General features: G+C 42.1%; 1 long non-coding RNA gene across 1 annotated transcript; it reads right to left on the bottom strand.

Moving 5' to 3' along the window:
• Window positions 1–202: 202 nt before the first annotated feature.
• Window positions 203–12,271, bottom strand: LOC128102543 (uncharacterized). The gene is made up of 3 exons (XR_008215451.1): window positions 4,816–12,271; window positions 1,154–1,440; window positions 203–366 (listed from the first exon to the last, which is right to left on the bottom strand). It is a non-coding gene; the product is annotated as an uncharacterized LOC128102543 (long non-coding RNA).
• Between the last annotated feature and the right edge of the window lie 1,292 nt (window positions 12,272–13,563).

Below are 13,563 nucleotides of genomic sequence, written 5' to 3'. Positions count from 1 at the left end.
GTAATTTATGTGCGCATATGGTGGAGTGTACAGATTGCTTTGCCTTAACCAAATGTGTGGTTACCCATACTATCCAAGCCTATACCTGAGCAGAAGAGCTAATTTCAACACAAATTCTTATAACTAAAGAAATGTATTATTAACTAAGGGAAATCAGCAGGATCTTATCATTTAACAGATTCCATACCCGGACACTAAGAAGTATATATGTTAATGTTTATTGATCCATTGGGCTACTAATTCCAATTTTCACTGTAATAGCATAGAAACACAAGCCTGTAATCACAACACTTCCAGGGCAGAAGCAGATGGATCAGTGGCTTGAAGCAAGTTGGAGGCCAGCGTAGTATATGAAACCTTCTCTCTCTAAAAAAGCCAAAAGAATAGTAGGCAAGATGTTAGACTTTGGGACTAGAAAGGTTAAAAGTGGGTACAGCTTTTGTAGATAGAACCACTCAGTTCCCAGCACCCACATCAGGCAGCTCACAATAGCTTGTACCTCCAGTTCCTGCTGACCCCATGCCTCTGGCCTCAGTGGGTACCTGCACTCATGTGCCCACACTCTGACACACATACTTGTCATTTAAGATCTAGGAATTTAAAGCTGGTAAAATGACCCACATCTTAAGCTCTTAACCAGTTTAAAGCCCATGTACTTTAAAATTCAGTGTTATATAGATGAGGTTCTCTTGTAACCAAGAGCTTGCTAAAATCTAAGTCTTTGGGCTTTCCACCTATATGAAAATAATAATAGTTTGTCCATCTGTTTAGAGAAAAATGTCTCAAAATGGAGAAGAGATTCTGTAGTGAAATTAGATTAGGAAATGCTGCATCAGAGTTAACCTGCTTGTGGGCTTCTTCCGGAAACCTTACCACCACTGTGTATGGGAAGAGATAGACAGCTACAGTATGCAGCGTCTCCCCTGTGTCCTGTAATGAAAATTCAGAAATCTGACAGGACACTGAGGGAAGTAGCCGGCCTTGCTGTGCAAGCCCCTTCTCGTGCCCAGGTAGAATGACTATTATGTGGGTCATTATTAACAAGATGGAACTCTAAAGGGACCGTGGGACCAAGAGTTTTAATTATCAGTGGGAGGAGGAAGAGGGTTAAAAACTCAGTTTCCTTTTTGCTGCTGCTGCAGCCTCTGCCCACCTTTAGGTGAGAAGCATAAAGCCTTCCTTGATTTAGGAATACCAAACGGATTGCCCGATGGCGGATTGCAGGTGTGGTTCAGGAGGAGGGATGTGCCTCGGATGCTTCTGGGGCCAGCTCTGATTTTCACTTTGAGAGGACGGTAGCACTTTTCAAGTTCCAAGAACGGGAAAGCAACCCCAGAGGAACTCAGAGAGGGCTCTGAGCAGACTCACAGGGCTCTTGAGGTGCACAGGCATGGGTGTGAACGTTACCCAGCTCGCAGGTAGAGAGGTGGAGGGGATTCGCTGAGAAAACAAAACAAAACACAAAATTAGAAACAAATGTTGCTGCTTTGCTAGGCATGGCGATACCATCTGCAAAGTCAACACTGTATACTTTTTCATTTGTTTGTTTGTTTTTGAGGCAAGATCGCATCCTGTAGTCCAAACTGGCCTTGAATTTGCAGCAACCCTCCCTTGTCAGCCGGGATTATATGCAGGAACTATCAGGCACAACTAAGAGTTCACGTTTAAGAGATCCTTTTATATAACATAGAAAGATAATCCAGATTTTTCTCTAGTGAATTTGTTTTATTACTGACAATAATCTTAGAAAATCTTCTAAGTCTTTTTACCTTAGACCATTTATGTTGCTTTAACAAAATTCCTGAGGCAGATAATGAATAAAGATAATAGACTTGTTTAGCTCAGTTCTCATCCTGGGGTGGAGCGCAGCATCAGCTTGGCTTCGGGTATGAGCCTCATTGCAGATGGCGGGAGTGCTTTTCCAAGTACAGAGTGTGTTTGTGGAAGAGACTAAAGGTTACCTTGCTTAGCCTTTAATCCCAGCAAGGATCTCTGAGTTCGAGGCCAGCTTGGTCTACAGAGTGAGTTCCAGGATAGCCAGGGCAACACAAAGAAATCTTGTCTAGAAAATCAAAATAAAACAAAAAAGTCTACTCCTAAGGAAATTAGGATCCAGTCCCACCACACCCCCGGACCACCTGGTCAGGCGCTCTACAGCCTAGTGTGGAAAGTCATAGCCCAGACTCTGGAAAGACCCTCTTCCACTCATGAGAGTGCAGCCCCTTGACCTAGTTCTCTCTTGACATCCTTACATTGACAATCAAATCTCCATGTGCATTTTGGAGGGGATAAATCATGCACGAATCACGGCAGCATCATAAATTAATGGAAATGTCATGTACAATTTTCCGATTAATGTCAGACGTGGGAAACCTGATCAAGTTTCTTTCCTTTGTCAGGTTTCAGAGCATATTGAACACTCTTGTCAGTGACTAACGCGATCCTCTCTGAATTAAGACACTCACTTAACGGTTGCTACAATGTGCTCTTGCGGCAGCTCGCTAAGGAGCTTAGGCTGAGCCCCTCCACCTTCCTTCCATGGGGCCAGATGAGTTAACACAGTGGGCAGCAGGGATTTTCCTGAAAAAGATCCCTCCGCTTCCATGGCTGGCACTAACTCAAGTGTGCGCAGAAGTGACTGTGAACCTCCTAAATATATCCTACTGAATTCAAACTGAATGTATCCTCAGTTTAACTTCCCCATAATCTAAGCTCCCAAGTAGCCTTTGTCGCTCCAATGGTAGCAGAGACGCTTCTGTGAAAAAGGAGAGCTTTGCTGACAGCAGTTAAAATGCCTTCGTTGTGTAAATTTTAGCAGGAACATATGACCTGTGAATATATTGCCAGAATCCTTCCCTGACTAAGTGGGGGCTTTTTTTTTTTTTAAATGGGGTCTTATGACTTGGCCTTGGCAAACCTGGAACTTTCTCTACATATACCAAACTAACCTCTAGCTTGTAGCAATCCCCCTGCCTCTGCCTCTCAATTGCTGTTGTACACTACTGCATCTGGCTTAATGGAAGCTTCTGATGGATCTTTCTTTCCCGTTTGTAGCTGGCACATATTTTTTCACTTTGTCGTTTCTTCCAGCTTGGAATTCCTGTGTCATACTAAAGATGAGACACCCATCTTATGACCACAAAATGACAGTATGAGGGCAAAATGTCATCTGCTCAGACAGAGGCACAGGAAGCTGCTGGCCTTATGTCACTGTTTACCTTCCAACTTCTTGAGATGAGGGGGAAAAAATCCTGTCATGTCTTCTGTTATTTGCTAATGAATGCCACCACAAATTGAAACATTTCTCATGATAGAGATTTTGGATTAAGGCTCTAGGAACAGAATTTCTTTAGTTACCTACCATGGGACTTCTAACATTTAGAAACAAAATTGGTCTATGCAATAAATAAGTGCATTGTTTCCATAGATCAATCTACTTCTCATTGACATTTTTCAGTTGAGAAATGTTTAAAATCTTAAAATTATATGTCAAATATTTGAGTTAAATTTAATTTAAATTTCATTGCAATTATATGGTTGCATAGGGTTGGGAATGTAGCTCAATCGAGCATTTGTCTAAGGCACACAAAAATCCCAGCTTCAATTCTGAATACGGAATTAAAAGTCTGGTAATACGGAAATTTCACTTAGGATGTAATACTGATTGACTGAAGATCGCTTTTACAATAGCTTTTTATTTCATATATCTTCACTTTCCCTCTTATAAGCTAGAATTAATTATTTTAAAACATTTTTAATGATTTATATATTCTTATTTTATGTGCATTGGTGTTGTGCTTCCATGTACATCTGTAAGGAGGTGTCAGATCCCCTGGAACTGGAATTACAGACAGTAGTGAACTGCCACGTGGGTGCTGGGAATTGAACCGGGGTCCTCTGGAAGAGCAGCCAGTGCTCTTACCTGCTGAGCCATCTTACCAGGCCCCTAGAATTAATTATTAGACACAAATGACATAGATGAGTTTGTTGTAATTTCTTCATATGTCATGAATAATCTCTTACATTTTTGTTCCAATAAGGTATATAGATATAATGTGCATATGAAGACCTTGTAAAGTAAGATTTTACATCTGTCCAGTCACTACTTAAGCCATAGTACTTTGGGGTTCTCCGGATGATGCTTTAGAACTTGTCACAACTTTACTGAGAGCCTACCAGATAGCTTCTCCTTTGTCAGCCCCACGGATAAATGAATTTCACCTGGCTTTTCATGACTATAGGGTGCTCACTAAAATTCAATGTTCTAAAAAACATTTATGTATTTAATGTGTTGCATGTAGGTGCTTATAAGTATTTTCACGTGCCACAACACACATGTGGAAGTCAAGACAACCTGCAAGAGTTAGTTCTCTCCTTCTACCGTGTGAGTTCTCAGGATTGAACTCGGGTTGCCAGGCTTGGTGGCAAGCACCTTTACCTGCTGAGCCGTGTCCTAGGGCTTCAGTTGTTTTTATTTCCTATTTCATGTTATGCTTTTGGATATTCCCCTAAAATTCTTGTACTTCAATTCATGGTACTAAAATCATCCCCCCCCCCCTTTGAAAGAGAGTCTTATTGTGTAGATCATGTAGACTGGGCCTAGAGGTCTGCCAGTCTCTGCCTCCCGAGGGTTGGGATTAACATGATACACCACTACGCCCAGCCTAAGACAGTGCTTTTAAACGATGTCGTTCCTCATGAATGGCTGAGAGTCGTGCGTATGTTTAGGAAAGACGTGTGAAAACACTGTAGGTTTTTAATGGCCCAGGTTCAGGGTGTGTTAAATTTGGAAGGAAGACGGTTTAGAAATCTTACCTAGAAGCCACCTGGTTTACCAGCTCTAACAATTGAGACCCCAGACTCTGAAGGAGTGGCGCCTGAGATGGCGAAGCAAGGACGTCTGTCCCGCAGATGGTGCAGATGGAGGCGGTTGAGGGCTGGGGTGTGAGAGTCCGAAGGGGACGCCCAGCAATGTGTGGACTGAGAGAGGAGGATGCTGGTGATGAGCTTGTTTGCTATTTCAGTTAGAATTAACCTTTCCCGGACCAACCCAACACAGAAATACCTCGATTTAATAACGCCTTCCTTTCATTATTCATATTTTATCAATGGTTTAATAGAGTGGTATGGAAATTGCGATGAAAGGTGATTACAAAGTAATTGATTCTTTAAGCCCCATAGCTTAACACTGACAAGGTATTCCTGCTCCCATTTCTTTGCGGTTTCTTCAAAGTGACTTTTCTTTTAGTGCTGGGCTTCTCTTGGCCCATGGGAAATCAAAGATAGAGTCTGATTTCTAATGAGGTCACTGCAGGCATTTTGGTCAGGATAGTTTTGTGCTGTACAGGACTCTTCTACACACACTAGGACACTTGCAGCATCTCTGGTTCCTAAGCACTAACAGGGATTCTCCTACATCAGTATGATAACCTGAAATCTCCTGAAACACCCTTTCCAGGAAAGGGGACCAAACCCTCCCCTTGTTTAAAATCATGGGTAATTGGAGAGACTAAACTGTCTTCCACACCCTTTACACGTGACATGATGTGCCAGGCAGGGTATTTGTTTCCAGCCCTGGGAGAGCGCAGAGGGGTCCCTCCCTGAATCTGATGGCTCCTGCAGGTATTGAGTGGGATTTTCAAATAAAAATATTCCAGCAATGTCATTCCTGCTGAAAACATCTGAGAACTTTCTCTCCCGAGTTTACTTTTAAAACCTGAGTCATGCGCCTTTGAATCTGTTCAACAGAGGGAACATTCTTCCTTTGGGACAATCCCAGAGTCACTTGTAGTCAAGCCTCGAATAAAATGAGTAAACAAGGCGGACGGTATTATTTTTAGCTGAAAGCACTTTTTTTTTTTTTATTGATCGTTTATTGGTAACTCCCTCACTCACACGCTAGCTTCCTTGAGCATCTGACAGAACGAGGCAGTCAAAGGATTACTGCAGAGTGAATGGACCTCTCCAGTCAAGGACTTTGCGAACTTTTTCTAGGAAAGAGCATGAGCGAATTAGGTTGGATTGACCCAGCCATGTCTGCTACTTGGTCCATGTTGTTATAAAGTTCTGGGACTGTGGCTGAAAGCACTTTTGCAGAACACAAACTTAGGAACTGACACCTAGCAGTTTTGAGACTGTGGAAAGTGCTTGGCTCAGGTTTTAATAAGAACCACCAGTCAATTATTTCTCATATTCTTACTATCCCAAAGTTGTTACTGTTGTGTTAGGCACCATGGATCTAGAAATAAAATACAGTTCCTGCCTTTAAGCAGGCTATTACCTGTTGAGGGAGCTAGACAAGGAAACCAATTATTGGAACAAAAACATTCAAGTGCAAGCTAAAAGAATAATATCATGCTGGGCGGTGGTGGCGCACGCCTTTAATTCCAGCACTCAGGAGGCAGAGGTAGGTGGATCTCAGTGAGTTCGAGGCCATCCTGGTCTACAGAGCAAGTTCCAGGACAGGCTCCAAAAAAACCAAATATATATATATTTCTGTTGTAGGTACATGAAGGAAGGACACCAGCCCAGCCTAATGGGAAGCGAGGGAAGCTTGCAGATGGAAGTTGATATATTAATCTAAGTTCTGAATATACAGTTTTAATGGACTTTGGGAAAGAATGGACAGTATTCTAGGCAGAAGCAGAGACACACCCAGAGATAGAAAGGATTGTAAACATGGTATACTTTATGGGTTTCAGGTTGTTTGATGTCTGGAAGAGACGGTGCCTGTTGGGGGAAACAGGAAATGACACCAGCAAACAGGCAAGGTCACTCACTCATCACAGCACTTTCTTGTGAATTTCGAGATGAAAGATGGGTGGCTGTGATGAATTTAAAGAGTAGAAATGATGCTTGCATTTTCAGTAGTTCCAGAAACAGAAAGCAAAGTGATCCAGAGGAGGACGAGACCAGAGACCACAATGAAGAAGTTAGGACAGATGTGGGAAACGGTGAGGTTCTAAAGGGCAGGTGTGGAGAACGAGTGGAGGATTGGAGACTCTAAACACTTGTAGCCATCGAAGTACAGTTATGAATCAGGAAAATAAACCCGTTCTCCTCAGGATCAGCATAGAGAATTTAAAAACCAGCGTGAGTGCACAAATTCTACACATGGAAAGGTCATATTTTAACTTAGTAGAAAATGTATGGAATGTTTAAGACAAGGTGTCATTTAGACATGTATGTTTGTTTTCTACCTAACAAATATCAACAACCTTGCAGTTTGGGCTATTTGAGTATATTTGTGGTTCTATAGGTCAGAAATCTAATCAAGGAGTTAGTGGTTCATTCCTCACTGGATCTTCCAGGTAAGCATCCATTTCCATGACTTTTCTAGTTTCTAAAAGCTCCCGTCATCCCTTGGGCCTTGGCCCCTCCTCCCGCTCCAGCTCTGACAGCATTGCACTGGGCCAATCTTTCTGTTGTCACATTTCTGTGACCAAGGCCAGCATAGGAGCTCTACTTCTGTGGACTCATAATTAGGTTGCCCCTCCTCAGGTAATTCTGAACAATCTCCTCATCCTTAAATACAACTTTAACCACATCTGGAAAAATCCCTCATATCAAGTAAGAAAACAAGTCCATAGGCCTGGGGTCTGAGGCATTGACAGCTTAGTAGCACTGTTAGTTTGTAGCTAGAGTTTTCTCTCTGGGTCCCACCAAGTCCCGGCAGTCCAACAGCCCACTTATAAAATAAACACACAGACGCTTATATTATTTAAACTGTTTGACCTAATGGCTCAGGCTTCTTGTTAACTGTTCTTATATCTTAAATTAACCCATTTCTATAAATCTATACCTTGCCATGTGACTCGTGGCTTACCCGCATCTTCACATGTTGCTTGTCATGGCAGCAGCTGGCAGTGTCTCTCTGACTCAGCCTTCCACTTCCCCGAATTCTTCTCCTCAGTGTCCCGCCTATACTTCCTCCTGCCTGGCTACTGGCCAATCAGTGTTTTATTTATTAACCAATCAGAGCAACACATTTGGCTTACAGAACATCCCACAGCATTGGTTTGTCCACAAATAGGCAAAAACAAACAAACACATCAGTTTAGAGCCCTTCCTTACATTATAAAGAATAAATTGATGATGATTCAAGTTCCTTAACATAGATGTTAACAAAACTACCAAGACAAGAAAAAAAATACTGAAAACCTTTTTTATGATAATACCCATAATAGTTAAAGTATCCTCAGCATATAAAAAAAAATCTATATGAGACAAAAAAAAAACCTAGTTAGAAAAAACGGACAAAAGATAAAACAGATGATCTAGAGAAGAAATAAATGTAACCAATAAACAGAAGGGGAGTTAAATTTCAGCTCTCACGGAATATAATTAAGAATTCATACAGATACAGTAGGTCTTTAAATAATAACAAGAGGTTCATGAAGTATATTCAGAATAATAGTTCCCTTCGGATTGAGGTAGAGAGGAACTTTAATTGGAAACATTAATATTATTGATAAATATTTTTGTTTCTCAAATGGAGCAATAAACTCAGAGATGTCCATTTTAATTTTAAATGGCATGAACATGTGTTATAGTTAGCTTGTCACATTGACATAAAGCCAGAATCACCTGGAAAGAGAGTCTCAGTGAGAATCGTCTACGTTAGGCTGGACTGTGGGAGTGTCTGTGTTTGGTGGCTTATCTTGATTATAGTAATTGTGTCAGGAAGAGCTGCCCACTGCGGGCAGCAACATTCCCTGGGTAGGGGATCCTGGACTGTGTAGCAGTGGAAAAAGTGAGTTCCACTCTAGCATGCATGATTTGCTGTTCTCTGTGCTTGACTGTGGATGTAATAATGTAACTAGCTGCTTCCAGCCCCCTCGGCTTGGCCTTCCTCACCATGGTCTGATAGACTGTGAGTCTGTTACAACCTCCTCCTACCACCTTGAACTTCCCATATTGAACCATTGCTAAAATAAAGCCTTCTCCCTTAAGTTGCTTTTGTCAGGATTTTTTATCACAGCAACAAGAAAATAAACTGAGACAATATAAATATTTTATTTATTTTTCTTTATGTATTCAAAGTTTGATGTTTCTAAATGGAAAAACAGGTTTTAAAGCTCATTTTGAAACTACTTACTAGAAATAATTTAAGCATACAGAAAAGTTGCAGAAGGATGAAAAAGAAATCTCATAGATTTAATTGTGTAATAATGTTCTTTTGGGGGGAAATAATCCATTCCTGGTTCATGTGTTGTACCCAGGTGACATATTTTTCTAGCCTCCTTTACTTTCAAGTACCAACATGAACTCTGTTAAGACTAAAGGGAGTTTTCTCTAGGAGCTCAGAGAAGCCAGGGACTAGCCTCATTGGACTCAGAGGGAGAGCTTTTGGAGTTTTAAGGAGGTGAACTGGCTTGACGAGGGAGGCTTTATGAGGAAGGGAGGAAAACCAGCTGATGGACATGGGGGAACTGGAGAAGATGAGCCAGAAACGGTGACGATGCCACCATGGTCGAGAATCAAGGACACTACCACACAACAGCGGTCAAGGCCTCGTTCGGGTCTTCTTCATTTTAGGTTTCACAGATGCCACCCAAAGCTAAAGGGTCATTACTACCACGTTGCTCAGTTAAGTGCACAAGGAGTTCACACCAGTCAAAGTCAGGACAAATCACCGCCACCTTCACTTTCGAGTCTCGTCATCTCTGGATGTTGGTGGCAAGGTTTTACATCGAAAACTTTGAAGTTTCGTTTCAAGATTATGAAAGCAGTACCATGTTTTGCTGCAGACATCAATTCCTCCGGTGTCTCTGGAAACAACAGAACTGGCGGCAAGCCTTTGTAACCGGAAGGTCCTGATGCACGAGGTCTCATACAGATGCAGTTTACCCTAACTGACTCCTCGCTCCTCACTGTCAGAGCTAATCATGTTGTTAAGGCCTGAACCCTGAACTTGCAGACACTTCCATTAGGCTTACAGCTTTCTATCTCATGAATTTATCCTCTCCAACTTTGAACTTCATGTTAAAGCCAAAATTGCTTCCTCCTACCAATGTTTCCATGCCCACATACTCCCTCTAACACGGCAAGTGACTCATTTGCAGAATTTATATTACTAAAAATTTAGTTTCAAACCTTCATCCAAATAGTGGTCCCTTGTTTTTTCTTTTTCTGTGTCTGTAGGTTCGTGTGTGTGTGTGTGTGTGTGTGTGTGTGTGTGTGTGTGTGTGTGTATGTATGTGTGTACGTGTGTATGTGTGTACGTGTGTACATGTATGCACAAATATGTAGCAGCCTGAGGACAACCTCAGGAGTTGTTCCTCAGGAATCACCCAGTTTGGTTTTTCCTTTTTTGTTATTTCTTGTTTTTGTTTTTTTGAGGCAAGGTCTCTCATTGGCCAAGGGCTGTCCCATTCAGTTAGGCTGGCTCATCACAGGACCCACCCCACCCCCAGGGATCTATCTGTCTACACTTCCCCAGCACGCTCACTCACCACATGATTTTTTACATGGTACCCCATATCCAAGAAGAAATGTTGCATGGATAAAACAACTCTGTGAGGGGCTGACCTCTCATCATCTCAGGACCCAAGTTTCTGTGATAGGAACTACCTCTTCTGATGCTGGCACCCAGAAGACAAGCATGTTCCCTTCCTCTGTAGCGGCTCCTCTAGTATTCCTTACTCGTGAATAACAGAAATGGTGTACAGAGCCAACAGGGCCAGCTTCTTTGTGTGTTCCTCTTTCCCTTCTTCCTTTCTTTATCAAATGAAATCAAGGTGCTAGATGCTTACATGTTAGATTCATGGCAATAAAGAGTCTATCTGCTTCAAAGGCTTAGACAGATGAGGGTTTGGGGTGTGGAGTGAATCCATAGCTTCTCTGTCCTTTTTTGCCTCTTAACCAAGATTCCAACTCTTGCCTGTCTGATTCTCTCAACCACTAGATTATGGAAAACTAGATCTTTGAAATAAGAAAGGGAAGAAAAGTCTTCATATATACTCATTTTATTTGGGAATAAAATGGTGCCCCATAATTTAGAATTAAAGAAAGGGATGCTTTGTTGTAACAATGAAGGTTATTAAGGATAGGAACAAGTTGGTCACAGCACTCTGTCTGTGCCTGTCATCACAGTAGCATTGCCAATTTTCCTCCAGTTGGTAACTGCTGGTCCGAATCCTTTCATGTGGACCCTTACACACGTAAGAATAAATATTAGAATATCTTCAAATCTGTTTGATAACAGGTCTATAAAAAGCAATAACCAGAGGAGGGGCAGACTATCTCAAAACTCTGAAAAGATCCATTCAAAGCTACTCTACTGAAAATGCACTGACTTATCCAAAGTAATAAAGAAGTATATATAAAATTTAATAGTCATCAGTATAAAAGGCCATAATACTTGAGACGTAAGACTGTGTTGATCATGTTAAGTTAAATTGATAACCCAAGCCAGGAAAGTGGCACAAGGCTAAACTCACACTTATGATTCTTCTGTTTAATAAGTCTATAAATGTTTAACATGATGAATAAAAGCAATATGCATTACAGCAGCTTTGTTTGACTGCATTTGGGCAAACAAGAGCTCAAGGTTCCCTTGACGTCTTCCTCACTGTTCCAACACTGGTTCTGTCTCCTCTTGAGCCTGAATTCCTCCTGATGCCATGGCTACGTCTTCAGCCAAGGCTCTCATCTCATGCTGAGGCAGTGAGAGGAAAGAGAGCCAGGGTGAACACGAGGAGCTAACGTGACACCACGTCAGCACCTGCCCTGACATATCGGAAAGGCCATGGCGTCCCTCCAGACATGGAGAGACATACCTGAAGGAACGGAAAGGAAAAGGCAGACGCAGAGCAGCTGAGAGCATGAACTTTGACCTTTAGCGAATTTGGGTTTCGCTTCTGGCAGACTTTGGACAAGCTCACTAATCCTGCTTAGCTTCGGTTCCCTTCGGTAGTAAATGAAGATAACAGTGGTACTATCTTCTAGAGTTTATTATGTCCCATTCGATAACATATGCAAACACTCCACAGACAGTGAGCATTCAGAAAGCCAGCTAATAATACATCACTGACGCTATCAATATAACAATACGTTTGTTTAAAAAACACAATGTAGCTTTAGTAGCGAGTGCTTCCACATCCTTTATTATTCAGTAATGACCTTGACCCCAAAAAGTCTGTGTTGGCATCAGCTTGTCAGCTGAGGAGAGTCGGGTGTTAGACAAAATGGTAATGTCTGTCTTTGATGACCAGAGCTGTATCGTTTGGTCCCTCTCTATCTCTCTGTCTCTGTCTGTCCACCCCCGACCCACCCCCATTCTGTCTACCTCTCTCTTCGCTATTTCTCCCTCCTCTCTTATTTTATTATTTCTTTCTTCATCCCCCCCTCCTCTCCCCTCTCTTTTTTTATTTATTTATTTTTATGTGTGTATGACATGGGGGCACCCATTTGGCACAGCACACACGTAGAGGTCAGAGGACAAGCTCGGCTGTCAGTCCTCACCTTCCACCTTGTTCAAGGCACAGTCTCTTGCTCGCCACAGTCGGGCTGGTGCATTAGCTCCAGGAGACCCTCCTGACTCAGCCCCCCATCCCAAAGTAGATGAGCTGGGATAAAATCTCACGCCGCAGCATCCAGCTTTACATGCGTTCCGAGGATCTGAACTCTTGCCCTTATGCTCCCTTTATCTACTGAGCCTCTTACAGACACTAGGGAGGTGTCCTGTCGCTGAGCTACACATGCTAGCAAAATCATACTTGTTATGTTTAGTTTTTGTGGCAGGATCTCACTACTTTGCCCATGCTGGTCTTAAACCGGTAGGTTCAAGAGATCCTCCTGACTCAGCCTCCCAAGTAGCTGAGACTAAAAAGCACATTCTATTACATGCAGTACAAGATTTACTTTTCCCATAATTTAGGAGGTTGAGATAAGATGATTGTCATGAGACCAGCCTGGGCTACATAGCAAGTTGAAGCCAGCAAGGACTATAGATAGGCAGACTCTGTTTCAAAAACAGAACAGACAAAGACGTGACTTTGTAGCTATGGAAAGCAAAGGATCGTTCAGAATCAAAGACAGTTCCTGAGATTCTGAGAATATTAGTAGATTCTAGTAGTGGGCCCACAACAGAGACGGGAAAAAGAAAAGCAAAACAGTGTTGAGTCTTAGATATAGCAGTCATTGCAAGGACCGAGAGAAGCTGATGAGAAGCATATGGATATTTGAGGTTGGATCCTACACAGAAGTCTGGGCTAGAGATACACATTTTGAACTAATTTCTATGGAGGTATATTCAAACCTAAGTAATAGTTCTCAGTGTTGGTCTCAATTGTTTGGTTGTTTGGTGTGTGTGTGTGTGTGTGTGTGTGTGTGTGTGTGTGTGTGTGTGTGTGTGATACTAAAGGTTGAACCCAAAACATGCTAGGTCTGTGTTCTACCACTGAACTGTATCTTGAGCTCTCTTTTTACTTTTGACTTTGACACAAGGTATCACTAAGTTGCCAGTCTGGCTTTGGATTTATTTTGCAGCCCAGGCAGGCCTTGAACTTGCAGTTCTTCTTCCCTGACCTCTGGAGGAGTGGGGTGTTAAAGCTGGACTAC

The sequence above is a fragment of the Peromyscus californicus genome, unplaced genomic scaffold, assembly GCF_007827085.1.
Source record: "Peromyscus californicus insignis strain IS unplaced genomic scaffold, ASM782708v3 Scaffold_7__1_contigs__length_154581171, whole genome shotgun sequence".
Taxonomy (NCBI): Eukaryota; Metazoa; Chordata; class Mammalia; order Rodentia; family Cricetidae; genus Peromyscus; species Peromyscus californicus.
The sequence above is the reverse complement of the archived record's forward strand: the minus strand, read 5'-3'. Positions and strand labels throughout refer to the sequence as shown.